Source organism: Mustela nivalis, assembly GCF_964662115.1.
Source record: "Mustela nivalis genome assembly, chromosome: 8".
Lineage (NCBI taxonomy): Eukaryota > Metazoa > Chordata > Mammalia > Carnivora > Mustelidae > Mustela > Mustela nivalis.
In genome coordinates, this window is record NC_139027.1 from 45,504,039 (window position 1) to 45,532,000 (window position 27,962).

Genomic DNA, 27,962 nt, shown 5'->3' on the forward strand with positions numbered 1-27,962 from the left:
AGAAAGCCCTTGTAAACCAAAATGTTGTAACTATTTATGGTGATGGGATTTCAGATGATGGACATAGATTTCATTTTGCTTACATATAAGACAATTATATATGAGGATGATTTCCTTGGGTAACTACTTTCAAAATGGAGAAAATTAACTAGTTAAGTTCCATTTAAAATTGGAAATACTTAGCTAAAATTTGATTTTTATGAAACTAAAAAAATCCTACTTGCTTTTGTGCATATATTAGCATATTGTGGAAATATATCTAGGAGTTGTACAACTAAATGTCATGTGAACAGTGACAACAACAACAAAAACTTTGTAGTTCCAGCTACATGTATTTAATATAAGAACTATTTGTAAAGAATTTATGGGAATGTTGAGTCTTTGAGGAGTAGAAAAGACATCATCTCAGGTCTATTTGAAATAGTTTTGTTTTCAAGTTGTCCTACTTAGATTGTCCTAATGCTTATGGTTGGCAGATGCCTCTGAAGTCAAGATGTGTTTGAAATTACTATCTATAGAATCTCTCTTTTTGAAGAGATTAGGATTCTACCCAGACACCAAAAGATTTGCAATGACAACTTGAGAAATTTTATATTATAGCACTGACTGGCAAAAGAAAAGAGAGACCAGCCAAAGATAGCATCTGGTTGATTTGGTCTAGATTATGCTTGTTAGTTACATTGATTGCTCTTGTTCCAAATCCTTTCTAAGTGGTCTTACAGTCTTTCCTTAAATTCCTAAGGGTAGCTCTCTATTGGGAAGATGAGGGACTGACAGCCTAACATTCCATATGGTTATTATATCTCTTATCATGAACAATAATAGCCAAGATTCTAACAATCTCACATGAGTGCTGGTACAGTGAAACCTTTTTCTCTCTGGGTAATATGTTCCCACAATTAAGAAGGGGAGGAAAAACTCCTAAATTCATAGTTAACTACAACCTTAAGTCTCTCCTGATCATTAAGATATAGTCAGTGCAGCGGGTGACAATGTGTTGTCATTCTAGAATATAAAATTCAGGTCACCTTCCCACAGTCAAATTTATTAGTTCAATGTCTAATAGGTGGAAATTTCCAGCATCCACCTGAAATGACTAGCATGTCAACGTGCTTTTGCCATAATTAGAGATTTTAATTGGTATAAAGATTGTCTTTAGAATGGGGTAGGAAGAATAGAAAAATGGGATTTGGAGAAAAAAACACATAGTAGTTTGTACTTAGAATTACACTATGGAACATATGCTAAGTTTCATGGAAATGAGCAATCCCATCATGGTAGGCCTGAGCTGATAAACAAATTTCATTTCTCAGTAATCTGTTGAGGAGCAGTGTCTGGCATAAGGGTATTGGGAATGATTGTCAGGCTCCTTCCAGGCTCACTGAGAAAACAGGTTTTGATGGATAAGTAGTACTGCCAGGGTTTGGGGAGGGTAACTCATGAACCTTGTATTTGCTAACTGTCCATGCAGGTAAAATACGTATTTCTTATGATTAGCTCCTCTTCCCAACTGTTCTGGATTGGGCGCGGGGGGGGGGCGCATGGTTGACTGGTTGGTTGGTTGGCTGGTTGGTTTTTCTCCATAAGTAACAGTGTGAGGACTAATTTTGGCTTCTCAGGTATCAAATTACTTGGAAAAATAATACTGAACAAAGGGGATATGAGGATTCTGTCCCCAGAAAAATTATCTACCCATACATGCCACACTTGCCCAAATTAAGGACTAAATGTTATCAAGGTGTTGTATTTACTGCTCTCCTAGCTCAGAGAGTAATCTCTGATAAGTCTGTTCAACCCCAACTTGATTAAGTGGTGAAGATTTGTTGTCATTTCTTCATTCCACTCTCTAGTCCCTGAGTCAACTGGTCTTTCTCTTCTTGGGTGTGGAAGAAGATGTGAGGGCTTTGAGGATCTTTGTCCCCTCTTCTTTACCAAGGGTCAAGGTTTCCCTACTTCTTCCTTTTCTGTGTGGTCCCGTTACTTCCTTTCTCCTCTTTCCTACTCTGAATCTTATTCAATTTCTCATCATTAAAAAACTGCAAGCCTCTATCTGAGAATCTGTAGCACTCTAACCAATGGCTTTTTTCTTTCAAACTTACAGTCTTTGTTGCCACTGACGATGTAAGTGAGTTCTACCTATCAGTGTGGGCTGGGTGGAAGAGGCCAGTGGGGTACAAGACGGTTGTATCTCCAGAAGGTATCAGGAATTATACACTAAACACAATTGGCATAAAACTCCACAACATAAGAAGCTATCAAAATGTGCAAAAGGTCCCACAGAAAATTCTAGGGGCAATACAGAGTGTTTTAGAATTTCAAGTGAAACACAATACTTGCCCTAAGTCAAAACCATCCCAACTACCAGACTGAAATAGTTATCAGCGTCAAATTAGATTGTGCAACATTCCTTTCAATGGCTTCCTTTCTTCAACTGTTTTTTTGTTTGTTTGTTTTTATGGATGCAGCAATAAAAACCAAGCCCTGTGTGAAAATCAGTAAAGAATGGGAAATGAGAGTGCTAGTGTCCCATCAGATTCCAAGATCTAAGAAGCTGTACAGTGCTCAGTAGACTTACACTTCCATCAGTAACTATACTTACATAAGAATATTATTAATAATAATATTATTAATAATAATAATATTATTTTTCATTTAAGTGAATTGGTTTTTCCTTCACTTTCTGTGTAACTTTTTTTCAACTATCTATTAAGTTAATAATATGTGAGTACTTATTAAATTATTTGGACCTAACCTCTTAATACCTAGAACTGTTAGGTTGTGTTTGTGTGTGTGTGTGTGTGTGTGTGTGTGTGTGTGTTAGGCTTTCCAGGAAGCAATTATTGAGACACTAAGGGCATCATGAAAAAAGAAAGACTGGATATATCTGTATACATGTATCACAATATCAATCTCATTTATACTATTTTCTCCTTTCTTCTTTCCTTTTCTCTTTCTTTCCTTACTCCCTTCCTCCCTCCCTCTCTTGCCTTTCCTTCCACCCTTCCTTCCTCCCTTCCTTTTCTTCCTTCCTTCCTTCGTTTCTTCCATTTCCCCAGTCATATGAGTTTGTCTAGCTTTAGTCTCTTTCTCAGAATTCTAGCAGGCCAACTATGCACAAGGACAAGTCCCTGAAGTATGATAAGTCTGCTGGTGTTATTTGAGGTCCACACTGTCCAGCTCACCATGCTAACACTGTCTGGTAGCAAGTCTTATTTCAGAAGAAACCTACTATGATCTAAAGCACACAGCACAGCAAGCACTCAGCAAGTACTTTTAGGTAGACATGTATTTGTTAAATGATTTAAATTAAATGTAAAGTGTCCAGAAAAAAAAAAAAATCCAGGTCAATTTTTTTTTTCTTTTTTTTTTTTTTACAATAATGAGTTTTGGATCTTTCTAGTATTTTTCCTTCTCACTCTGGTTTGAAAGAAGAAAGGGTCAGTGTTTCCTCCCCCATTATTGTCTTTCCCTTTGTTTTGAGTAGATCAAGATGCATTCATGCCTGTGACTAATGCCTGCTTAGGTGACAGAAGTGTTTAATTTATAATCATGTAATGTGGAATTGGATAGAATTTTAGAGACTGATTAGGTTCCATCCTTTATTTTTTTTGAGAAACCTTACAAAGTTGAGTGGTTTGCTCATGCCACTTGCATTCCTACTTTCAGAGCTGGGACATACACATAGTTCCAATTTCCAGGCTGATACTCACTCAATTACACTGCCATTGGTTTCTCAGCAAAATTTAAGCTCATTTCAGCCTTTTAAAAATTCCTGCAGTTGATCAGTCATAATTTCTTTCCTTCAATTTGAAGCAGCTTATTGCTTCATGTTTGAGAGGAAGCCACTATTTCATCCTGGAGATAGTTCTTTTGTAATGGCAGGCTAACTAACTTTTCTCTCTGGGTTTAGGAAGTACTTGGGAAAGAGGGGTGCTATGCACTATAAATATAAATGGTTATATTCTACTGAAACAAGCTATAGCATATCACATCTGATATTTTCCGTGACTTTGCATATAGATAGTATGAATTAGGAAATGCACTTTTTTTGAACTCTACAGCTGTTCATAAAATTGTCACAGAAATTTGCATTTAAAATATACATATAGGGAATTTGCACACATTTATGGAGCTCTCTGGAATCCTTAAGAGGTAGAATTTAATACCTGCTGGCAAATACTTACCAGTTATATGCTAGGAAAAGAAAGAATAACTGATATATGTGAGCCTTGTTTAAGTTGGGCTTCATGAGCTCTAACAATGGAGTGGACAGGGCAATGAAATTGATGGATAGTTTTTCCATTTTAAAAAAATGGGAAAAGGGGTGCCTGGTTGGCTCAGTGGGTTAAAGCCTCTGCCTTCAGCTCAGGTCATGATACCAGGGTCCTGGCATGGAGCCCTGCATTGGGCTCTCTGCTCAGCGAGGAGCCTGCTTGCTCCTCTCTCTCTGCCTGCCTCTCTGCCTACTTGTGATCTCTGTCTGTCAAACAAATAAATAAAATATATATTTTTTAAAAAATGGGAAAAGTGTGTTTTTTTTGTGATAATATAACAGAGTTAATAAAGTATCATTGGATCAAGGCAATTTTCATGATGCCAAACTAAGAAATATATAATAATCAAAATTTAAAGAAATGGTTAGCAAATTAAAAAATGGAATTGTTTAAGGCACCTGGGTGGCTCAGTTGGTTAAGCAACTGCCTTAGGCTCAGGTCATGATCCTAGAGTTCCGGGATCAAGGCCCGCATGGGGATTCCAAAGGCCCGCATGGGGATTCCAGTTCCACGGGGAGTCTGCTTATCCCTCTGACCTTCTCCTCTCTCCTGCTCTCTCTCACTGTCTCTCAAATAAATAAATAAAATCTTTTTAAAAAATGGAATTCTTTAAATAAAAGGTATTGTTTTAAGTAATGCATTTACATTTAAATTGATTTTTGCAGGCTATGGACTTTTGCACAAGTAAAAGTTACTGAAAAACTGCATTATTCCAAAATGGGTTTAATTCCAAATAGTCAAGTTTTGCTAAGAATTTCATTTTTTTATTACTAAAGTAGTGCATACTTATTGTGGAGGATTTAGAAAACACAAAGAAATACTAAAGCAATTAATTAATGTTCTCATAATTCTACTATCTAGAGATAATTTTCATTAACATTTTGTGTATCTTTTTGGATAAGGGTTTCAGTGAGAACATAAGCATCCAACACTTCATTGTTAAAAGTTATATTGTATTATATAAAATTGCTAAGCAATGGTTAAATGTTTTTCTCTTCAGGAGCATTTAGAATGTCTGCATGTTTTTGCTAGTATTAACAGTATTTTGATAAACACTTTCACACTTGTTCATTTGCACACCTTTCTCATTATTTGCTTAGGATAAATTCCCAGAAGTGGATTTTCTAGATTAAAACATTTATACATTACTGAATCTTTGGATAAACATTTCTGTATTAACCTCTAAAAAGGTTGTATAAAATGTACCAGAGATGTTCTTTTCCTCTACTTGGTTTGAAAGTCTGAATACCTACTCACATCTTTATTGACATAAGGAAAAAATGAATGGGAACCATAATATTTACTTTGTGTTTTAAATTACTTATGAGACTTAACATTTTTGTGTGGTTACTACAATATTTTTAAAAGCCAAAATACATACAGATTACAGACAATATCCATGAGATAAGAATATACAGATGCTAATAATTTATCATGTTGGTTATAGTCACAAAGTTATATCTCTGAGTGTGTGGTATATCTGTTTGTCTATGAAATAAAATCTCATACAGAATGTTCAATTTCCTCTTGTTCTCCTCCTAAATCCCATTTCTCTAGCTTCATCTCCAGAAGCAACCCTATATCACAAATTTGTTGTATATTATTCCAGTCCATGTTTTTAGTTCCAGGTGTTTAAATTTTTTTTTTTTTTTACTTCACTAGAATTTAAATAACGAACATGTATTTAGACATGTCTAAGTTTCACTGCCTTCTTGAAAAAAAATGTTCTAAAGTTTCTTGCATCCATTATTCTTATTTTTCATTAAGTTGGAATTCATCCTTAGGTAGGTAATTCTTTTAGAGAAAAGCTATGTTAGAAAATGGAGTTTTCTAATGCTGAATGAGAAGGATGACTTGGTGAGCTCAGGGTTGTTTTCACTTTGTTTTACCCTGAAGCAGCCAACAGTCTGTGCAAGAATACAAATGGGAAAAGATTCTAAGTGTATGGATACAGCACCCCATCTTCTTCTTTATGTCTCACATAGGCCTTCCCCAAATTCGGTGGTCCTGACAACCCATATGGAGTGAATAACACTGATCTGTAGGTTTCTTTTTTTCTTTTTTCTTTTTTTCTTTTTTTCATTTTTAATCCTGAAAATCATTAGCACCCAAAACAAGTTTACAACTATTTGAGGGCACCCAATATTCATCCTCTTATATTCCTCACTAAGAGAGGTATGGAAGAGTCCTCAATATTGGACTGACAAGTTTCCAAGATAAACATGCATACTTCCCTGTCTCCTTTGAGAGGAATACAGCAATGAGAAAAAAATAAAATTGAAAAATAAAAAACGAAACTAAAAGTAATGGACATTACTTGGTGGGCTTTGGGAAAACTCTTTATAAGAGTTGGATTCAGTTGCTCTGTGACTTTTTGTCCTGGACTTTTGACAAGCATCTTGAAAGCTTACAAAGGACAGGGTCACAACCTCAGGACAGCAGGTTGAGAAGCTAGAGGTATTTCCAGATTCCTTTTGTGTCAGAGAAGATGCTGTAGGAGGAGGGAGTGGCTAGGCGGATAAGAGGACAGGAAAGAAGAGAGGGACAGAGAGAGACAGAAATAGACACAGAAATAGACACACACACACACACACACACACACACACACACACACTAGGTTAAGGCATTATTTTGAGATATTTGCTACTAACAATTGAATACAACTTCTAATTGCCATAGGCATATAACATCATAATCCCACAATTTAGGGGCTATCACAAAAGGAATATCCACATTTCCTGGGCCTTAGAACTTTTTTTTTTTTTTCCTTAGCCCTGATGAAGGCCTGCACTGGTGCTGGAGGCTCAGTTGCGTTACATGAATATGTCACTAGGAGCTTCCTGTGGGCAGTTGCAGCCTTAGTCCAGCACAGAATGACTTGCAGCAGAATATTTGAGTGACTACAGGTCCAAACATATCTTTATTTAGATTCATTATTTGAACAACTGCTTAAATATGTGTAGAATAAATCTAGTTTCAAAATCATTTTCAGGTATATTATTAAAGATATTACTTCATTTCTTGCAACCAAGCTTATGATTGTGAAGTCTGATTCTAGTCTGATTTTGCGGGCTGTGAATTCTTAGGATTTTTTCAGTATCGTGTGATTTGGAAATCTTGCCATGATGTTTTTAGGTGAATATTTACTTTTTACATTTCCTTTTTTTTTTGTTTTTAATGACATTAAGTGGCTTTATCCGTAGGAAATATTATGCACTTCTTTACTTTCGAGAAATTTTCTTTCCTAATTTCTTTCTCTGTATTTCCTTGCCTTTCATTTTTATTGTCTATTTCTTCTTTTGGAATTTACGACATTATCCTCAATGTCTCTTTTATGTTTCCCATGTTTTCTTCCCATTTCATAGCATTCTAGGAGAAATCCTTGGTCCTAACTTTCAATTCACCAATTTGTTCTCAAATGTACACATTTAATTATTTAGCCCAACTTTTGAGTTTATTCAAATAATACTTTAATAATCATATATTTTCATTTCCAAGACCTCTGATTTTTACTTTCGAACATAATCTCTTCTACTGTCCTCTCTTGTACTTCTGAGTATTTTTAAAATTATATTTATTTTTAAGTCTCATTTTGCTCACTCTCTTAACTCAGTTATTTACTCAGTGGCTGTTATTATTACTGATTCTCGATCTCAGTGTCATTCTTTCTTAATGAGTTGTCTAAAATATTTGGTATTTCTTGATTGTGTGCCCATCTTATATTCAAGATTCCCAATAAGCTTATCTGTGACTTCTGTTATTTGATTACAACAATTTGTCTATGGTAAGGAGAGAAAAAATGTGCTGCTTAGCAGGTGCAGTTGGGTTTTCCAGTTGTATTACTTTCTAAATTACCCCAACATAACTGGTCTAAAATTATACCCATTTATTATCTCATAGTCTGAGGGTCAGAAATCCAGGTGGACTTGTATAACATTGTGACTGATAATAAGAAATATATATTTGAACTTTGTCCCCGGTTTTGAGAGGCAGGGTTCTCCTAAAACTCTTAGATTTTCCTGAGTGATGACAGTTACAAAGATGTCTTTCATTAATAAATTACTTTGGAAAGTACCTAAGGAGGGGGACTGGTTGCAAGAAGAACCCTTTGATTAGAGGGTTAGAACTTTCAGCATAAGCTCAGACTTTGCATAGGGGAAGGGGTTCCCACAGGTTGAATCAGTTGCCAATGTCCATTGTGCGTATGTAAATAACCCTCCATAAAACCCCAGAAGGGCAGCGTCCAGAGAGCTCCTGGGTTTGTGAACACATGGAGGTTTGCTGGGAGATGGCAGAGAAGCTGTGCATCCTTCCCACACCCTTTGTCCAATGCATCTCTTCCCATGTGGCTATTCCTGAATTATGTCCTCTTATAATAAGTGATCTATTAGGTAAAATGTTTCTCTGAGTTCTGTGAGCTGGTCTAGCAAATATATCAACTCCATGAGAGGAGGAGAAACTGGTCCGAAGCACAGGTAGCAACCTGGGCTTGTGATTAACCACTAATGTCTGATGCTAAAAGTTTTGGAGAGCACTCATTAAACTGAACTCTGAACATGTGGGATCAGATGTTATCTCTGGGTAGATAGTGTTAGAATTGAGTTAAATTGTAGGACACCAGGCTGATGTCCAAAAATTGCTTGTTGTAACCACTCCCCATGGTAGATTTGGGTATAAGAACCCAAAGAGTTTGACTGGGTTTTCTGCTTAGGGTCTCACAAAGCTGAAATCAAAGTGTAATCTGGACTGGGATCTTATTTGCAGGCCCACATCAAGCTCATTCAGACTGCTGCAGAATCTATTTCTTCATGGCTAGAAGTCTGAGGTTTCTGTTTCCTTGCTAGCTGTTAGTATAGAGCTTGGAGGCTGCTCACATTCCTCTCAAGTGGCCCCTTCCATATTCAAACCAGGAAGGGGTAATGGAGTCCTTTTCACTTATAGCATCTCTCTAGTTTGTCCTTATCCCAGAAGCAAGAGAATGGTCTCAACTTCTTAAGGGCTTCTGTGACTATAATAAATCTCCTCTGGTCAATCTAAAATAATCTCCCTATTTTAAAGTCAACTCTGCTAAGCCACATAGTAGAATCACAGGAGTGATATCTCATAATACTCACAGGCTTTAGTAATACCTCAGCTTCCTGCTTCTTTGAACAAGATGGAGTGGGATATGGATGCTCACCCAGTGGTACGACTCTAATAACCAAACTGAAAGCTAGATTTTAGATTGACCTAAGACTCACTTCTTCTTCCCATTACCTCTAAACCTGGAGAACTTAAAAGGACCCATCCTCTGCCTTTGGAGTTATTTTTTTTCATATAGTTTTGAACTTGAGTGTTTCTTTCAACATAATCCCATATGTCTTCTCTTTTTAAAGGCTTCATCTTCATTTTCTGGCTCACTGAGGGCATCCTCTTCCTCAGCATCCATCTGCAACACCTCTTTCAAGTCTTCCATGTGGCAAGTGAGCACTTCTCTACTATGGCTTTGACTTCTCAGTAGCATTCTGTAGAGTTGACTATCTCCCTTCCCTAAAATACTCTTGCCTCTGAGCTCTCTTTTTAACTTTCTGGTCATCCTTTTCAGTCTCCCCTGAAATCTCCACCTTTACTTAAATTCTAAATATTGGAGCTTCTCAGTCTCTATTCTGGACTATCTTCTTGTATTACTTTAGTTTTCTTCTTAGTAAATTAGTCTCCATGATTTTTAATACCAAATATATCCTGATGACTTAGACATTTTTATCTCTACTCCATACCAGTTGTCTTTTTGTTAGGCATCACAAAATTAATGCCTTCAAAAGTAATCTTTATTCTCAAACTCCAACCTGTCTCTATCCCAGTAGCTCCCATCTCACTAGTATGGGTATCCCTGCTACCTCCCTGCCCAATAATAATTCATGATACATCTTCCCCCCTCCCACCTCACTTGGTACATTCAAAATATCATAAGGGTCTACTAATTTGACATCAAATTATAAACTGTTCACATCTCTCATCTGGGCTACTGAAAAATCTTCATCTAATACTTATCCACACCTTTGCTCCACTTCTGTCCACTACCCTTGCAGCACCCATATGACACTAAAATATATACTGTATAAACTTAACCACCTGCTCAACCCAATGGTTTCCTGTTGAAGGAGGATTACAGTTTTAACTTCTTCTCAAAGCCTAATAAGGCACTTACGATCTGACTCCTATTTAGCTCTCCAATCTCACTTTTTCACCCTTCACTGCACAGCCACATGGCCTTTTCCAGCCTTGCTCATGCTATTTCTGTTACTGAAAGGATTGTTTCTTGGTTTTCCACCTGTATGATTCATAAATGCCCTCAGGTTCCACTTAAATTTTATTTCTCCAGAGAGGATACTACCATCTGCCTGTTTCATGCTCTCTGTCATACCTCCTGTCCTTACTCATTTTCTTATTCACCTTTTTTTTTTTTTTTTTTACTTTTTATTAATTGCTTCATCTGTCTATGTATCTACCACTGAACTCTAAATTTCATGGGGCAGGGACATTACTGTCTTGCTCATCACTGTATTTCCATGCCTAACATAGTAATGGTATAGAGTGTTTTCAGGAGATTTTCTGAGCAACTAGATGATCTAACAATGACTGAGCAATGAATGATGACAGCACAAAATAGTATTGTTGTCAGTGCCCACTGGCATTTCATTAATTTTCATTTATCTCAAAAACATACAATTTCATTCATGAATTTATTTTTGTGTCACTGCCTTTGTTAATATATTGATGATCCTCAATACTTTATCCTCATATCCCTTCTCAAATATGCACTTTGTTTAAACTCAACTTTATTTAAAATTAATATGTCTACCTTTGCTTTAATACTTTGCTGCCACCTTTGCCTCTTACTTTTTATTATTCTAAATAGATAGTATATTGGTTAATTCCATGTTTTCATCCAGTTTGTAGTTACTGACATTTAGAAAAGGAATTTAGCCTGTTTGCATTTGTTGTCATTAATGCTATGCTTTGTTGCTTATAGGGTCTTGTTTTCCATTTTTGCTCTTATGCCCCTAATCATTTGGAAGTATAGGGCTTTGGTGCTAAAGAAATCCGAAGGATTTCTTTATTTCTTATTCCAAGCATGGCACCCTACAGGTGACAAATAATAATGGTTTTAGTATATGAAGGAAAAGTGTTCAGAGCTTTCCACAGAGGAAAGAAAAGGTCAGTGCAGAGCAGCACTTGAAAGCAGATACCATATCTCCGTTGGCTCTCCATGTATCGCCAGTACCTAAATCGTTCACTGAATACAGAGTGGGCCCCAACAAATCACTATGAACTGCATGAATGGCTAGAATCTCACTCTTTTCCTGTGCCAGAAGTATGACCTAGAGCATCAGGTCTCAGCCATAAATATGGAGGTTCAATATCTTCATTCTTGCCCTAGACTGCGGTCATCTTTCCCCTAGTAAGTTTCACAAGGCACACAAATATGGGGAAAATAAAAACAAATTAATATTATATTATTAAGTAGGATTTTTGCCCCAACCCTCAGTGCCTATCTCTAATACGTACAACTAAGTGACTCTGCCCCTGCCTCCTTTCCCTCTTTCCTCTACCCTGAAAAATGGACAAGTCATCTCAGGCTTTCTCAAACTATGATGAGAGATAATAGTAAGTACGCATTCAATTAAGTAAGATTAAAATTCCAAGGTTCTTGGTTTCCTTCATTATTTTTTAGTTCACTCTGAGCTGGCCCTAGATTTTAACAAGAATTTTGACATCCTACTTTAATTTTTGTGATTGTTTTCTTTGTTTCTGTTAATTTCTATCCCTATATACATTATTGTTTTAATTTAATTCTATTTTTTTTCAGTGTTTCAAAATTGTTTATGCACACACCTAGTGTTCCACGTAATACGTGCCCTCCTTAATACCCACCACCTGGCTCACCTATATACTTTTTTAAGTACTTTTTCATTTCCTATATGATATTTGCTGTATCTGGAGGATGAGAAATGAAGAGAAGAAACAAATATCATTCTTCAAGCTACCACCTTTGTTTGGAAGTGTTTCTGACTGTATTCCAATTGGCATTAACTTGATAATCTCCTTACATATCTGCCTAAAATGATGGATTTGTATGTAGCCCTATGAACCAGACTGGGTTTGATGGCGAGGCTAACTCTGTTAGAATCCTTTCATTAAAAAGCAACACAACAGGGATTCCTGGATGGCTCAGTCGGTTAAGCCGCTGTCTTTTGCTCAGGCCATGATCCCAGAGTCCTGGAATTGAGTCAGACATCAGGCTCCTTCCTACTTCTCTCTCTGCCTCTGCCTGCCACTCTGCCTGCTTGTGTGTGCGCTCTCTCTCTGACAAATAAATAAAATCTTAAAAAAAAAAAAAAGCAACACAACAATAACAACAGCAACAACAAAAACTATAAGCAACCTATAACACTACAGCTCTTCTTTCAAATCTTTTTTATTAAGCAATAATTTTCAGTTCACTAGATGAAACAAATTTGCAACATAGTCTTCGTGAATGCCAAATAAGCTAATGCAAAACAAACCACCTATAGCAAGTGATAAGAACACTGGGCAAAAGAGCACATGTTCTGGGGGAAAAAAATCAAACCACTACTATAAAGAACTTTACCAAGAACTGTTATATTCCCTTCATCCCATTTTCTGGAAGTGAACAAAAGCATCTAGCTCTTTGTGTTCATGTTAAATGTGAGATCAGAGAATTCTAATGCAAGGTAAAAAAAGAAAAAAAGAAGAAAGAAAAGAAACAAAATGGAAAACTGCTAAGTTTCCCTCCCTTTCTCCCTGAACTATAGAATGAAGATTCATTCTCAGAAGGATTTCCTAGTAATGCAATAAAGTGTAAATATACCTCCTCAAGGAATGTATTCAACCTCAATTTGAACAACTATCTTCTTGAATTTTTCATTTGCATAATTGTGAAGCAGTAGTGCCTTTAATTTTAAATGTGTTTAACAAATCCCTACACAATTTCCTTCTGAAATGATGTGACTGACATTAAGAAATACAAATTGCTGAAAATATATCAATTCTTTAAGTCCAAAGTATCTCATAATGTAAAATACATTTAATCTGAGGCATAAAATATATTTAACATCTTTGTTTTCTGATGCCATCTAAATCATCTACTGGTGACCGAGAAATAATGAGACAAATATGTGGAGGGATTTTAGGATTATTTATTTAAAGGACAGGAAGGTCTAGAGTAATCTATTATGCAGGGATGATGACTGCTGCACCATGGAGAGAGCCAGACTTCAGACATGGAAAGGTGCCTTTCTAAGCTTAGTGTGCAGATAACTCACCAAAAGAGATTTATCGAAAAAGTAATGAGCAAAGATCGATGCATTACCAGTTAATTTATAAATCAGTCCCTACAGACTCTGAGAGCACAAGAGGTCTAGCTTCATTCATAAGATTATAATGCTCGTGGTTACTGGAAAGAGATTTGAAGCCATTTTTCATCCATTCATTTTTGTTTATCATGTAGAGAAAGATTTAGATGTTCTATCGAGAAAAGAGGAAAAGCGCTTCGGGAAATTCAGTGACGTTCCGACAGTTTGATGACGTGTTTTCTGCCACTGAAGCAGTAGGATTAATGCTGCCTGGCACCAGTGGCAAAATTTAATCACCCTGCAGCACAGGAGTGTCTCGGTGGTTTATCACCCACATTTGTGCTTCACAGGAAGAGGGCTTTTCTTCATTACAACTGTGTAGTTAGCAGTCTGTTGACACATTCTTCAAATTAACTTCCATTAGAGGCTGTTAGGTATGGCCTCTTTACCTTCACCTCCACAGCTATTACATGATTGTGACAAGGTGACTGGTGATAAAATGGAAAAAATCTGAGATTCTGTTAATATATATTTTTTTTAATTTCCTTTTGGGGGTCACTGTCAATGATATACACTTTGGCCCTGAAGAGAAGTTATGGTCCTGCATTTCACCATGCTGTGAAGACACTAATCTGAGGACACTGAAGAAGCCTGCCTTTGGAGTTCTTTTGCTATGTTCTTGGGGAAGGAGGCTTGAGGCCAAGGTGGCAGAAGCCTGAAGAGACCTAGTGCATAAGTGGGGTGAGCTTACCCTAGCCTCTCAGAAGTGAGTTTAGAGGGGTCAGTAGGATAAGTTTCTAGCTACTTCCTTAGTATTACAGTTTTACCTGCAGCAGGGCAGCATTGTATACAGTTTGTTGGGGACAATAAGCATTAATGACAAGGATTTAGAGCCTTTAGTGGGTTTAAGAGCAGTAAGACGAATGCTTTCAGCATCAGCAGAGCACAGTTCCTGCCTTAAAGCCTGCAGGGGAATCAGCAACAAACTGGGGTTTGGGCTGGATCCACAAGAAGAGTGATCTGGAAATCAGCTGTAGAGAAGACAGCAGCGTGGAAGGTAAATAAAAATCCTGGAGACCTTTTCACAGGAAGTACAGTTGTGTTTACTCATTTACTGAAACACATTCAAAATTTAAGGATCTTAGGAATAACAACAAGGAAGAGTCTGCATTGACAAGTGTTCATTGAGCACATAATTTGGGATTCAAAAGTGAATAAGGTAGAGCCCTTATCCTTGATTTCGCGGTGTCACAGGGGAGAGGGACACAGAAACAGATCATTCCCATTTGAATAAATTCTATAATAGACATAATGGGGATAAAAGCAAGGAATTAGACAATTAAGTCCAATGAGCACTAATTTTCTCATCTGATCACGAGTTCCAAAGGATCACTGTGATGATAAAAAGAAGCAATAAATGTAAAATGCTGAGTACAGTGCTTGAAACCTGAGCTTTCTCATCTGTAAACTAATAGCTTTCTCATCTGTAAAATAATCTAACTTTATGAAGTTTGGAGGAAGACTAAGTAGAGCAATGTGTGTAAAGCACTGAGCACATTGCTAGGCATATGTTAAACTCTCAAAATTGTTAGCTATGGATCTTAATTCTGCCATTATTATTTCCATGGTGCAAACAACACAGGGCAGCTAGCTCCATGTGTGGCACATCTGTGGGATGCTAGGAGGCTGTCAAAGCAGTCTTCCCAGAAATAGAATACCCGAGATGAGTCATGAAGAACAAAAATTTCTGACAAACGAAAACGAGGAGAGGGCATTCTAGTGTATTCAATTCACCCATGTAACTTCTACTTGTAGGAATTATACCATTTCTTATCTGCAAACTGTTGAACCCCTAGGTGAGTCACTAGGGTGGGTCTTAGAGCTATTCCTGCAGCTTTGCTGCTGTGAGTGCTGTGTGTAATTGTGCACACACAACATGCTTCAAGTTAGGAAACTAGAATTTTTGTAATACCCTTAAGTGAGAGTTATTAAAAGCAGAAAAAGAAAAAAGGAACAAAAAGTTAGGGATCTGGTTTATAAGGCACAGAAACTCACTCAAGTTATTTCAAATAGAGGTTTTCTTTACTGCAAGGATGAATATGTACCAACGAAGAAGAATCCAAGAAGGATCCATAGTAAATTCAGAAAGAAATAAAAGGCCTGTTTAAAAAAAAAAAAAAAAAAAAAAGGAGTTTGTGTTTCATGGTGTTTAGCCAGATAAGATTGAAGATGGCATAGATAATTCACATTCCAGTTCTGTCTTCCCCCTCCCACCCTGCCTCCCATCCCCCTCCTGTCCTCTCCTCTCTGCCACTGCCCTCTCCCCTTCCGCCGCCCCTGCCCTCTCCTTCCTTCCTCTCCTTTCCTTTCCTTCCTCTCTCTCTCTCCCTTCCTTCCTTTTTTTGCTACCATTCAACAAAACCTTTATTAACATTTAGAACAACTATTGAGAAAACAAGTGATTCAGCTATTACTGAAGTTGGTAATTTCCAAACTTAAACTGGGGCAAATGGCTACAGTGCAAAGTAATACCATCCTTGGGCAGTATGAATTCAAGACTGAAGAATTAATAGCCACCTCTAAGATGGAGAACCAGGTGCAGAGCCAACTCTTTCCGGATGTTGTCATCAGAAAGAGCGTGGCCATCTTCTAGCTGCTTGCCTGCAAGGACAAGCGTCTGTTGTGTCTACCTGTTTTAGATGTGTCTTGCAATTACTCCGAGGTTCTGCCACGCAATCTCTCTCTCGGTACTCTTTCATATGTTAGTGACATTTTAAATTTTCCTTTCATTATGTATTTTGGTGGTGTTTTTGTTAGATATTGGGAGAGGATGAATTTGGGGAATGCTAGCCACTTGCCAAATTTAAACCTATTTTCCTTTTTAAAATGTTAGTGCTTATTTTATTGGGTGTGTTATATGTGAGTTTATTTATGATTTGCCTTACAACTCCAGTTGTAAGTTGTGTTCATGGCACAGACAACCTTGATAAATTTTTACCTAATTTGGTGTAGGAGTGGAATGGTCTGCTTTCTTTTTCAATAACTCAACCATGGAAGGGATGATGGCAAGAATTTTCACTCTTACTTAAGGTTGGTTCAAAGTCTGGCCTAGACTTTATCATTAATAATTGCTATTAGGAAGAAAAAAACACTACTGCTGAACTGTAGACTATAATTCAGAAGATTCATAGCAATGTCTATATGCATACTACAGGGAATACATCCATTTCCCCAGAATCGGGTGAGGGCCCTCAGCTGCACAATACTGGCCTAGAATAAAGAAAGGTGCATGGGTTTGTGTCATTAATGATATGTTCCTTTGAGGAAATGGGAGATGACAATCTCTCTGATCTCGGAGTGAGTGATCTTAGGAGGGATGCTCTGAGGACTTCTTGTTAAAGGACTTCTTTCTATATCATGCAGAAAAAAAAAAAAAAAATCATGGTAAGCCATTTTTTTTTCCCAGAAAGTGAGATGTCCCCTCTCACACCCAGATTGAGAAGACATAACTGCTTGACAAGTCACAGATCCAAGCCACAAAATTATTTCCAATTATTATATGTGATTAATGGAAACATTTGTCCCCACCTGAGCAAATACTAAGACCCCAATAGATATTTTTATTTTATTTTTTTATTTTTTTAAATATTTTTTATTTTTTATAAACATATATTTTTATCCCCAGGGGTACAGGTCCATGAATCACCAGGTTTACACACTTCACAGCACTCACCAAAGCACATACCCTCCCCAATGTCCATAATCCCACCCCATTCTCCCAAACCCCTTCCCCCCAGCAACCCTCAGTTTGTTTTGTGAGATTAAGAGTCACTTATGTTTTGTCTCCCTCCCAATCCCATCTTCCAATAGATATTTTTAAAAGATTTATTTATTTGAAAGAGAGAGAGGAAGAGAGAGAAGAGGAGCAGAGAGAAGAAGAGACTCTCAGGAAGACTCCTCAAGGAGCATGGAGCCCAGTGTGGGGCTCAATCTCACCATGATGAGATCATGACCTGAGTGGCAATCAAGAGTTGGATGCTTACCTGACTGAGCCACCCAGGCACCCTAACAGATATTTACTGCATGAACAAATCACAGAAAAATGTGGGCTCAATCATTCTAAATTAATCATTCTCTCCCTTTTTCTTCTTTCTGGATAGTATCATGAGATAAACAAGGGGCTCTGTAATGTTCTGGATAAAAAACATAGACCAAATGGGTTTTCAACTAACTATAGGACCATGAAAGTGGTTCTCTTTGAAAGCAAATCAGCTAAGGAACTTTTACAGAATGCTGCCTTGACAACTGAACTCCTTCATGATGGTTCCTCATTTCCCTCATTCACAAGAGTCCAATGGCTGCATTCTCCCCACTCTCTGTTCTTGTGCTTACTTATCTAAGTCACTGAAGATTTTCCTGAACTGGAAGGAACATCATGAAGTGACTGTAAGTGACTTCTGAGAAAAGGGAACCTAAGCAGTAATTTTTGTATTATATTGTAATAATAAATTCCTTGAATTCACAATGAAATTCATATAGCTACTCTGACTTCAGGTTATTGAACTAATGATGTGAGTTTGAGCTAAATGCAACCATCTATGATAAGGGAGCCTAAGCATATCTGAATAGGTGTGATATGGAACAACTGCCCAAATTTGGGTGCTACATATCAGATTCTTTCTTATCTGGGAAAAGCAACCACCAAGCAAATCTATTCATTTAAACTAAGCTAGTCTCACATAATACTAAATTACTATACCAATAATTATATTTCAGGACCCAGAGCCAGAGTAGTTGTGAAGATCTGGCCAACTAGCTCTTCAGGTGCTCTGTTGAACTGCAGTGATTAGAAAGTCATATTATCTTCGCCTTATGGAAAGAGTCACTTCAGCTTGAATTCAAAGTAGAAACTATAAACAATGACACTTTATGCGAAACATAAACTTATCTCCTGGATTGTGGTTGCATTTTAACCACTTAATACCCAATATCTGATCATTAGGTCCAGGAAACCAGTGTAAAAACTGGCTTTTCCCATTTTCTATCAAAATCTGCATAAATTATCTCTAGTTGCCATACATCATGGAGAGAACTGGTTTCATGACGGGTTTTCTCCATAGCACTTATTTTTTGTTGTTGTTATTGTAGGCATTTTTAAATGACCCATCAATAGATTACAGACTCCAGCCTAGAATGCTTTAATTAGAAAGCACAGCACAGCAAAATATAACACAACCTAAAAATGTCAAAGCATACCTTTAAATAAATTTTGACATTAAAATCAATTTATATAATGCCTTAAAAAAACTGCAAGGAACAATGGTTCATATTTTGCTAAGAAGTCTTTGGATTCATAGGAGAAGAAAAAAGAACAGACTTAGTATTTGGAGTACAAACTGTATGCCAGGTATAATGCAGGGTATAAGCTCATATATTAACCTGTGTCCTATGGGCTAGTTATTAAAGTCCTATGAGATAGGTATAGTTCTGTTCTAAAGATAAGAAAGTAGGCAAGCTGACAACATACCTAAATTAGAGTGTGTTGAAAATCTGATTCTTCAATTATGTACAAAGAAGATTCAACTGCTTAGCCACCAGAAACTCTACATTCCTTCTTCTATACCTAGCAAAAGTTTCCTTCAGTTTCACACATTGTCTAATATCAAACAGGAGTTTCACTAACAAATAGTTACTGTAATATCTATAATGCCAAACTCCCTTTGCTTTTCTTGGAGGAGAGCTTAGTAGTTTTACAAATGGACTTGAGTCCTGTTACACTGATCGAGATGGAATAAAATGAAACTAGATCAGAATTTTATGACACAGCATAGATATGATCTTATAAATGCCAACTCTTAACCCATTTGTGTTTAGGGCCTCCAATCAGCCTATACACAAATTTCTTGATGTTACTATAAACAGCTCCTTTCTCTTCCAGTAATTTCTCCCATTCCTTCCTTTCCAGTATTACAGCTTCAGAACTGGTTTCCTTTCTTCAGATTTGCAAAAGACAAAAGTAAGCAAAACTAACAGCAAAGAAAACAGGCATTTAGTTGTGTCTATTAATGTTTAGAATTCTGTAATATGTAGAATTCTAAAAATTCCCCCAAAGATTTCAAGACTCCAGATCCACAAAACTTAAGTGTGAGAGATCACTCCCATGATAATGCTGCATGGCACAGCTAACCTTAAAAAAACTGAAATTATCTAGATGTACCTAATTCAGTCACATGAGCTTATAAAAGCAGAAGATTTTCTCTGAATAGTGGAGGGAGGAAGGCAGAAGAAATTTTAAAAAAATTCATAGGATTCAATGGACTCTTAATAAATTGAAAACAAAGGGGGTTACATCAGAAGAAATGCATGTAGCTTCTGGAAGCTGATTAGCTGAGGTCTGTTCCAGCATGGAACCAGGGACCTCAAACCCACATCCATAAGGAAATGGATTCTGCCAATAACCTGAATGAACTTGGATGCAGTTTTTCCTGCATGTCTCCAGATAAAAGCCCAGGCAGTCAACCCCTTAATTTAGAACTTGTGATACCTAAATGGAGAACCTAACTGAGCCTGCCAGATGTCCAGCCAACAGAACTGTGAGCTAATACATGGGTATTTTTAAAGCCACTAAGTTTGTGCTAACATGTTAAGCAGCAACAGAAAACTAGTACAGATTATTTTCTTCCAACTCTTCGAATGACTGCACTAGTTTTATCTTTCAAGTCCCTGACCATGAAACTAAAGAAACATTCATCAGTTGTTCATTATTTTATAAACCTTTTCATTTTCAGCATATTACTTACCAAAATTTGTCAGTCTGCAATAACCTTATTTATTAGCTTATTTGTTGGCTGCTCTCTGTGAGCAAACTATAAAATTGGTGCAAGTAAGGTTTGATTTTCTTGCTGTATCTCTGAGCATAGTACATAGTAGGACTAGCCTTTATTTGCTAAATTGAGGGAATAAATACTGCTTCTCATAACTTGACATTTGCCTTAAATAAACTACCTTGTGAATAGCTTAAAGTGTTTTGAAGCAAAGATTGCCCTACCACAAAATGTGTTGAAATGGTCACTTAGATATTTTAAATGATTTGGCAATTAAGTCGATTTCTAAAACCAATTATTATCTCCTGTGTCCTTTTACCCATAAGATTATTAGTTGCCTTTGGTTGTTTTCTAATGCTTTTTTCCATTAAAAAAATATAATTTAGCTATAACCAAACGTTTGTTTTTCTTTATGTGTAAAGGGTGCTTTCTGGTTTTTCTTGTTGTTTCTTCATTCTACTAGGTCCTGCATGCTGCATTTTATGGAAAATGAAGAAACATACAAAAAGATGCTTATATCAAAAATGAAACATTGTGTTGCACTTAGGGTGATGTTCAGAGAGAAAAAAATCCTTGGGTAACTGACTGCAAAGCATGTAAGATTATACAAACTTGTGTTTAAGAGAAACTGGAAAAATTCTAAGCCAAGCAATAGAATGTGATGTCTTATAGCCTGACTGTATAAAGGCCACAGGAAAAAAACAAAACAAAACAAAACAAAAAAACAGAAATTTAATCAATGGTGGAATTAAGTAAGCAGTTACTTAAAGCTGAATGTCAGAGTAATATCCATGTCTAGAAATCAGGAATACCACAATGAGAAAAGAATGAGCTTCCATGAAGAGTCCCAAAACTGGGAACTGTGAATGAATTTTGAGACTCGCTGTGTACTTGGAAAGAGTGAGATTGCCTGCTGCATAAACAAGAGGCCACTGGTCAAGGAACTCTCTGAATAAAGCCCCTAACATCAACCAGATCAATGTTTTAAATGTGGCATCAAGAAAATGAGTTTGGAAGTTTTCCTCAGAACATGAGATAAATTAAGAAAATCACTGCCAGCCACAAAGGAAATTTTGGACAATCCAGCACTGAGTATTGGCATGAAAGAGCCATCTCAAGCAGAATATTGCTCTCTACCCTTCCCCGCTCAGTTCCCCCAAACCCCTGACCTTAATCTCTCTGTGTATGGAATTATCCCCCAATTCACCAAAATGTCTTGCTTTTCTTGTCTTCATATTTTTCACTGGCTGCTTTTACTACTTGGAATATTCTTTTCTCTATTCTAAAATTGGATATAACCGCAGGTTTAGCATTAGAAAGGCCTAGTTCTAGTACCCACTTAATCACAAAGTAATTGTATGACCATAAAATAATTTAGTCTGTTTTAGGGTTTCCTCATCTACTAAACGGGAGTGATGGTAATACCTACTGTATAAGTCTCTAGGGCTGCCATAACAAAGTATCACCTGTCAGGTTTTGGAAAAAGCAGAAAGACATTGTTTCACAGTTTTAGAGGCTAGAAGTACAAAGGCAAGTTGTTAACAGGACTGGCTCCTTCTGAAAGCTTTGAGGGAAAACTTCCCCACAGCTTTATTCTAGCTTTTAATGGGTTTTCCAGCAATCTCTGGCATACCTTGGCTTGTGATCGCACAGCTCGAATCTTCACATGACATTCCCCCTGTTTCTCTATCTCTGTATCCAAATCTCCTTTTTATAAGGCACAGACATATTGGATGAAGGGCTCACCCTACTCCAGTAGGACCTCATCTTAACTAATATTACTGTAAGTCTTAACGAATCACATGTGCAATGACCTATCTCCAAACAAGGTCCCATTTTGATGTACTGTGGATTAGGACTTCTGTGAATGGATTTTGGGAGAGGAGACAATATAACCAATAACAGCTAATTCATAGGATTGTTTTTTGTGAAGACTCAATAGCTATTAGATAGCTAAAGAAGCTATCTGATATTAAGGAGTAGGAAACATTTTATTTATGGAAAATGTTGTACTATTTTATCATTTCCATCTCTTTCTCTCTCACACAAAACACATTCATATACAACACATACATAATTTTTGCAGCCAGAATATTTCTATGTTTTCTTTTTTGTGATTTCCACCTTTTGTATCTTCATGCAGTGTTTCTCTACATAAAGAGTATGACGTATGCCTCTTTTACCAGTCTTTATTCCCTATAACAAAAAATTGTGTGACAGAGAAATAATCTGCACAGGTTATATGTTACAAGTGGCAGAATTCTGTTTGTCTTTTCTACAACATTTTGCTGTCTCAACCTCAAAAATATATTTTGAAAGCTAAACCCACCATCCTGAAAACCAGCTGGCTTCATAAAATGGGTCATTTGCTAGACAACAGCCTTGGTCAATAATGCCATGCTATTCCATACAGAGAAGGCAAGCTCACACATCAAAAGGTCCCCAAACTTTACACTTTGTAAGGACTTGTTCATAATATTCTCACAAGAAATTGCTTTTTGTAGAGAATTCACTGTAGGCTGTCAAAACAAATGTGAAACTTCCTGGCTTGAAAGTCATGGTTAATACACATCTTGTTGCTACAGTGACAGCTGTAGCAGGCAGAGATGTCCATTATAAAAAGATCAACATTAGATGGATTTTAATAAAAAAAAAAAAAAAAAAGAAGCCCTTAGAGAATCATGAGGTCTCGAAGCACTGCACAGATGCCTAAAATTAAAATGGCAACAAAAAATGAACACAGATGATAAACTTATCAAGACGTGTCAACTGGATAATTTCGTGCCATTTTTCTCTTTACCGTAGAACTGGTTTTCATGTAATGTATAGGAAATGTACCAAAATTAAGTATTTTAAATTTTTTATTCCTGAACAACACCAGAGGTTCTAGCAGCCACTTCCAAAACATGATACGGCAGATTATCATGAGAATTAGGTGACACATTCCATGTGAGGATCTTAGAGCAGTGCACCGCTATGAGACTTGTCTTATTCCTCACTGTCATCATTACTATTTTATTAGAAATAATTTTTTTATAAAACATCTATATTCAATTGTGTGTTTTTTCTTATTACCTAGAAGACTACGAATAAGAGAGAAATGTATGTAATAAGTTTTTATTTTTTCAGAAGCTGAAATTGTTGGCACTTTTTCTTTTTCTCATCACTGCTCTCTCAATTGGCCAGCATCTTAGAACAAGCAATCTTTTTTGTATGTGTGTCACCTCAAAGCATACAAAATACAGCAATACTAGGATGGGATTGTTTGCATGTCACAGATGAACTACCTGGGGCTCCATAATACTTCTCAAGGACATCACTGACTATAGAGCAGGAATAATTTAAAAATATAAATATTTCAGAATCTAATGGAACAAATGGTGAAACTTCTGATCTCATAACCAAATGCAGCACAGAGGTAATGGTCACATTACTATATCGCTTTTTACAGAGCCTTTAACTTCAAATGGTCTCAACACAGCACCATTAATTTAGGAGCTGGTGGAAGATACAGAACACAGGGGTGAATTAAAGGTGAGCTTTTAGCCTTAAAAACAATATTTAGTCAAGCCGTTTGTCTCTATTTACTTGAGCATGGGCCAGACCAGAAATAAATATACTCAGAACCTACCAAGTTTTGAGGAAACAATATTTCTAAAGAACTTCCAAGCCAGGTTTATAATAGCTTCTTGCTGATAAATTACCAAAACAATCTCACGTCTTCAAATCTCCACCAACAGGAACAAAGCTAAAGCTGTGTGGCCTCTGGGAAGGATAGCTTTGCCAATGCTCACCTTGTTGTGACCATGAGAGAAATGGACAGATGTACTTCTCAGATGGAAGAGCCAGAGGCCATGGAGGGAAAGAGAAGGCAGAACCAGAGGTTGCCAGATAGGTTAATCATAGAAAGCTCTCCACTGCCAGGAAAATACGTTCTCAGTATTCTTTCCAAACAGGAGAGGCTAATTGCTCGGGCCCACACCAGATGATGGCTGTATGGTCCCCATATTTTTCTCTTTTCTAAATGGAAGTTTTTATTATAGTTATTTATTGTCTTCTTATACTATTTTCCCTCTCATATTAGGTATCCCAGGGTTGGGGAGCAGATAAATGACTTTAAATTATAATTGACAAACCACACAAGCTTCATGTAGATCTGATGAAGAGGGCCGCTGGAAATTGAGCTATATACAGTTACCAGATGCAGAAAGCAGTTCTTACCTCTCAGCAGAAAAATATGTACATGTGTGAATGGAAGAAGGGCATGTAAAGAAGTAAACAGTTAAATAGATATCACAGAGACTGTATTGGCTATCCAATATCTCCTTTCACCTTATTCCTTAAAATAGAACTCTTATTTTAATCTGGGATGACTTTATTCAAGGCTAAAAGTATACATTTTCTAATCTCTTCTGAAGGTTGAAATGGACAAGGAAATGTAAACAGAAATTGCTGTGTAGCGTTCTATTAATTCACTTTAAGACTAACTCAAACATGTGGGTCAACATTTTGCCATTTCACCCTTTTCTTTCCAACTTGTAATGCAAGCATTATGGTTGGAATCCTGCAGCTTTTGTGTGACTTTGAAACTGGAAGCAATACACTAAAGACAGGATGGCAAACAGAAAAATGGATCATGACCAAGATGGCCTTAATGCTGCCCTCAAATTGACTAATGCTAGGCAGAATTTGTCCTGACTATAAGTCTTTTTCTTAGCACATTTAGTTTAGAAAACCTGTAATTTGCAAATCCTTTCTCTACCCCCTCTGAAACTTACCTGAATTTCCTTAAAGCCTAAAACTCAAAGAGTTCTTTCTCAAGGGCCCGGAAACCATCTCTATGAAATGTTAACATCAAAGGAAGAAAAGCCTATCTCCCAGTCTCTGTGGAAGGACAGAAGCTCAACTTAGGTGGGCACCTTGCTCCAACTTGTAAAACTACCTCCTCTCAGGAAAAGTGGAAGAAGTTTACTTTTCCTCTGGGTAAAGCTAATAAGTAAACACTAATGGCCTATGCCCTGTCTCCTGCCACAAAAGGTCTTAAAACACTCGCCTGCTCTTTGTTTCAGTGGAGCTGAGTACTGTGACCTAGTCTGTGTTCTTTCCTCAATTGCTTACAATAGTATCAGAATCAATCAATTTCTGCCTGCTCATCTTGTCCAGCGAGTTTTGTTTTTTGGTTTTTCTTTGTTTGTTTTTTAAACCCTAATGATTTTGTGAAACCACAAGTATATATCTTACCTCCAAACTTCTTTGACATGATAAAATAAACTCCCGATTTAAGTCACTATAGTCAGGGTCACTTCTAACAGGAGTCAAATGCAATTCCTAACTGACAGAAAGCTGTCAAACATAAAACTGAGTAAGGAAACTGGTAAACCTATGGTAAAATTTACTAGGGCCCATAGAATATAACCTGGAAGTGAACTAATAAGAATTATAATAATCTAATCTTTTTTTATTTTCTAAGAGAAGGCTAGAAAGTATTAATATAATTGGAACCTTATAAATTTAATTACACGTGGTAAAATTTCAAAATAACCTTTGGAAGATGAAATAGTGAAGTATGTGCTTTTCAAAACTATACAAGTAAAACTTTGACTAAGAAAATAAGGACTTAATTAATCCAAAAGAAGATCAGTAAATCAAAAATTAAAATGAAGTATATTAAAAATCCAGAGAGCTAGAAAGTACAAACAGAAGTATTTCTCCATCAGATGTTAATTAATGTGAAGTGAGGGAAGTGTTAACTTGATTGCAATCACTTCACAATGGATACGTATACAAAATCATCACATTGTATACCTTAAAAAATTCTCATTCTACAACCTAGCCATATACAATTTTAATTTGTTAATCATACCTCAATAAAGCTGGAGAAAAAAGTTCTATATTCAGGAAATCTAAAAAGTACCTCAAAATATATAACATAAAGATTTTAAAAACTACCTATCGATCACACTCTTTAATTGAGAAGTTAGGCAGGAGAAAACACACACACACATACAATTTGCATAGACAATTAGGCTTAACTTAATAGATATATTTAAAAATCCTTACATAAGAACAATCACAGAATATACACTTTTTGTCAACCACACATGGAACACTTACAAGTAAGATCCACATTGCAGGTTGCAAAACAAATCTTAAATATCAAAGAATCAGTACATGTATACCACAGTGTTGTCCTTACAACATAATTAAAAGAGAATAGCAGCAGAAACCATTACCTGTTTGAAGAACACTTTTAAACCATCTTCTGAATTGACCGAAGAAGATACCTTGAGGGGAAAGAAAAATTCTTATAAATAAATAGATAATGAAAATAACATATATTGAAACTCATTGTATGTAGTGTTTTTTTGTTTTTGTTTTTGTTTTTTTATGGTATGTAACTTAAATGGTACTTAAAGAGAAAGATACAGAAAAGTCTTAATAAGTAGTTTTAAATATTATGAAGAAAAAATTGAAGGATCAAATATAATGAAGGGTCAGAGTTAAGATGTTGAAAAAGACTGACTTAAAAGTGTATTTAAGGTAATAAAGAGCAAAAAGGTAAAAAGCAGAAAATATACATAATCAGGAGGACTACAGGTTTTTTAAGTAGTAATCAAATAACAAACATCCAATTAGAATGAATCAAGAAAATGATAAAACACTCAGAAGTATTTCAGGAACTGAAAAGAAATGTATTATAGATGCAGTAGAAATTATAAAGATAACATAGATGACTTCATGCTCTTATAATTGAAAACTTCCTAGAAGCACCTAGGAACTATCCTTACATATTGACTCTAAGATAAACAGAAAACCTGAATAATACTAGAACATTAAAAAATGAATCAGTTAATACTTCTACAAAGAAAACTCTAGACCCAGGTAGTTTTATAGGTAAGTACCATACAATATGAGATTAAGAGATGATTTCAGTCTCACTAATAAGTGTCTAAATAATAGAAAATGAAGGATACTCTATAGTTCATTTTATAATAATAAGATAATTGTAACATAAAAATTAGGTAAGAATTATAAAATAAAGTTATAGGCCAATGTATTCAACAACCTAGGTAAAAAAAAAAAAATTCCTAAACAAAATATTGCATGAATCCAAGCAAAATATATGAAAATATAATAAATCATGCCAAAATATTTCTATTTTAGGAATTCTAGGTTGGTTTCATATTAGAAACTGATTATTGAATTCACCATTTACCTATGTTAATTGAATGTAGAAAAAACGAGTGATGTTCTCAACTGATATAGGACACTCATTTGATAAAATTTGAAACCCATTCATAATACAACAAAACTTTAACAAAGTAAAAATAAAAAAGAATATAGCAAATATTACACTTAGTGGTAAAATATTAAAGCTATTCATTTTCAAATCAAATATAAGACAGTGATGTCCAGCATCACTGTTTCAACATTATTCTAAATTCTTGATTATCCAGTAACATAAGAAAAAGGAAAATAAAAGGAGATGTAAAAATAGGAAAGGATGA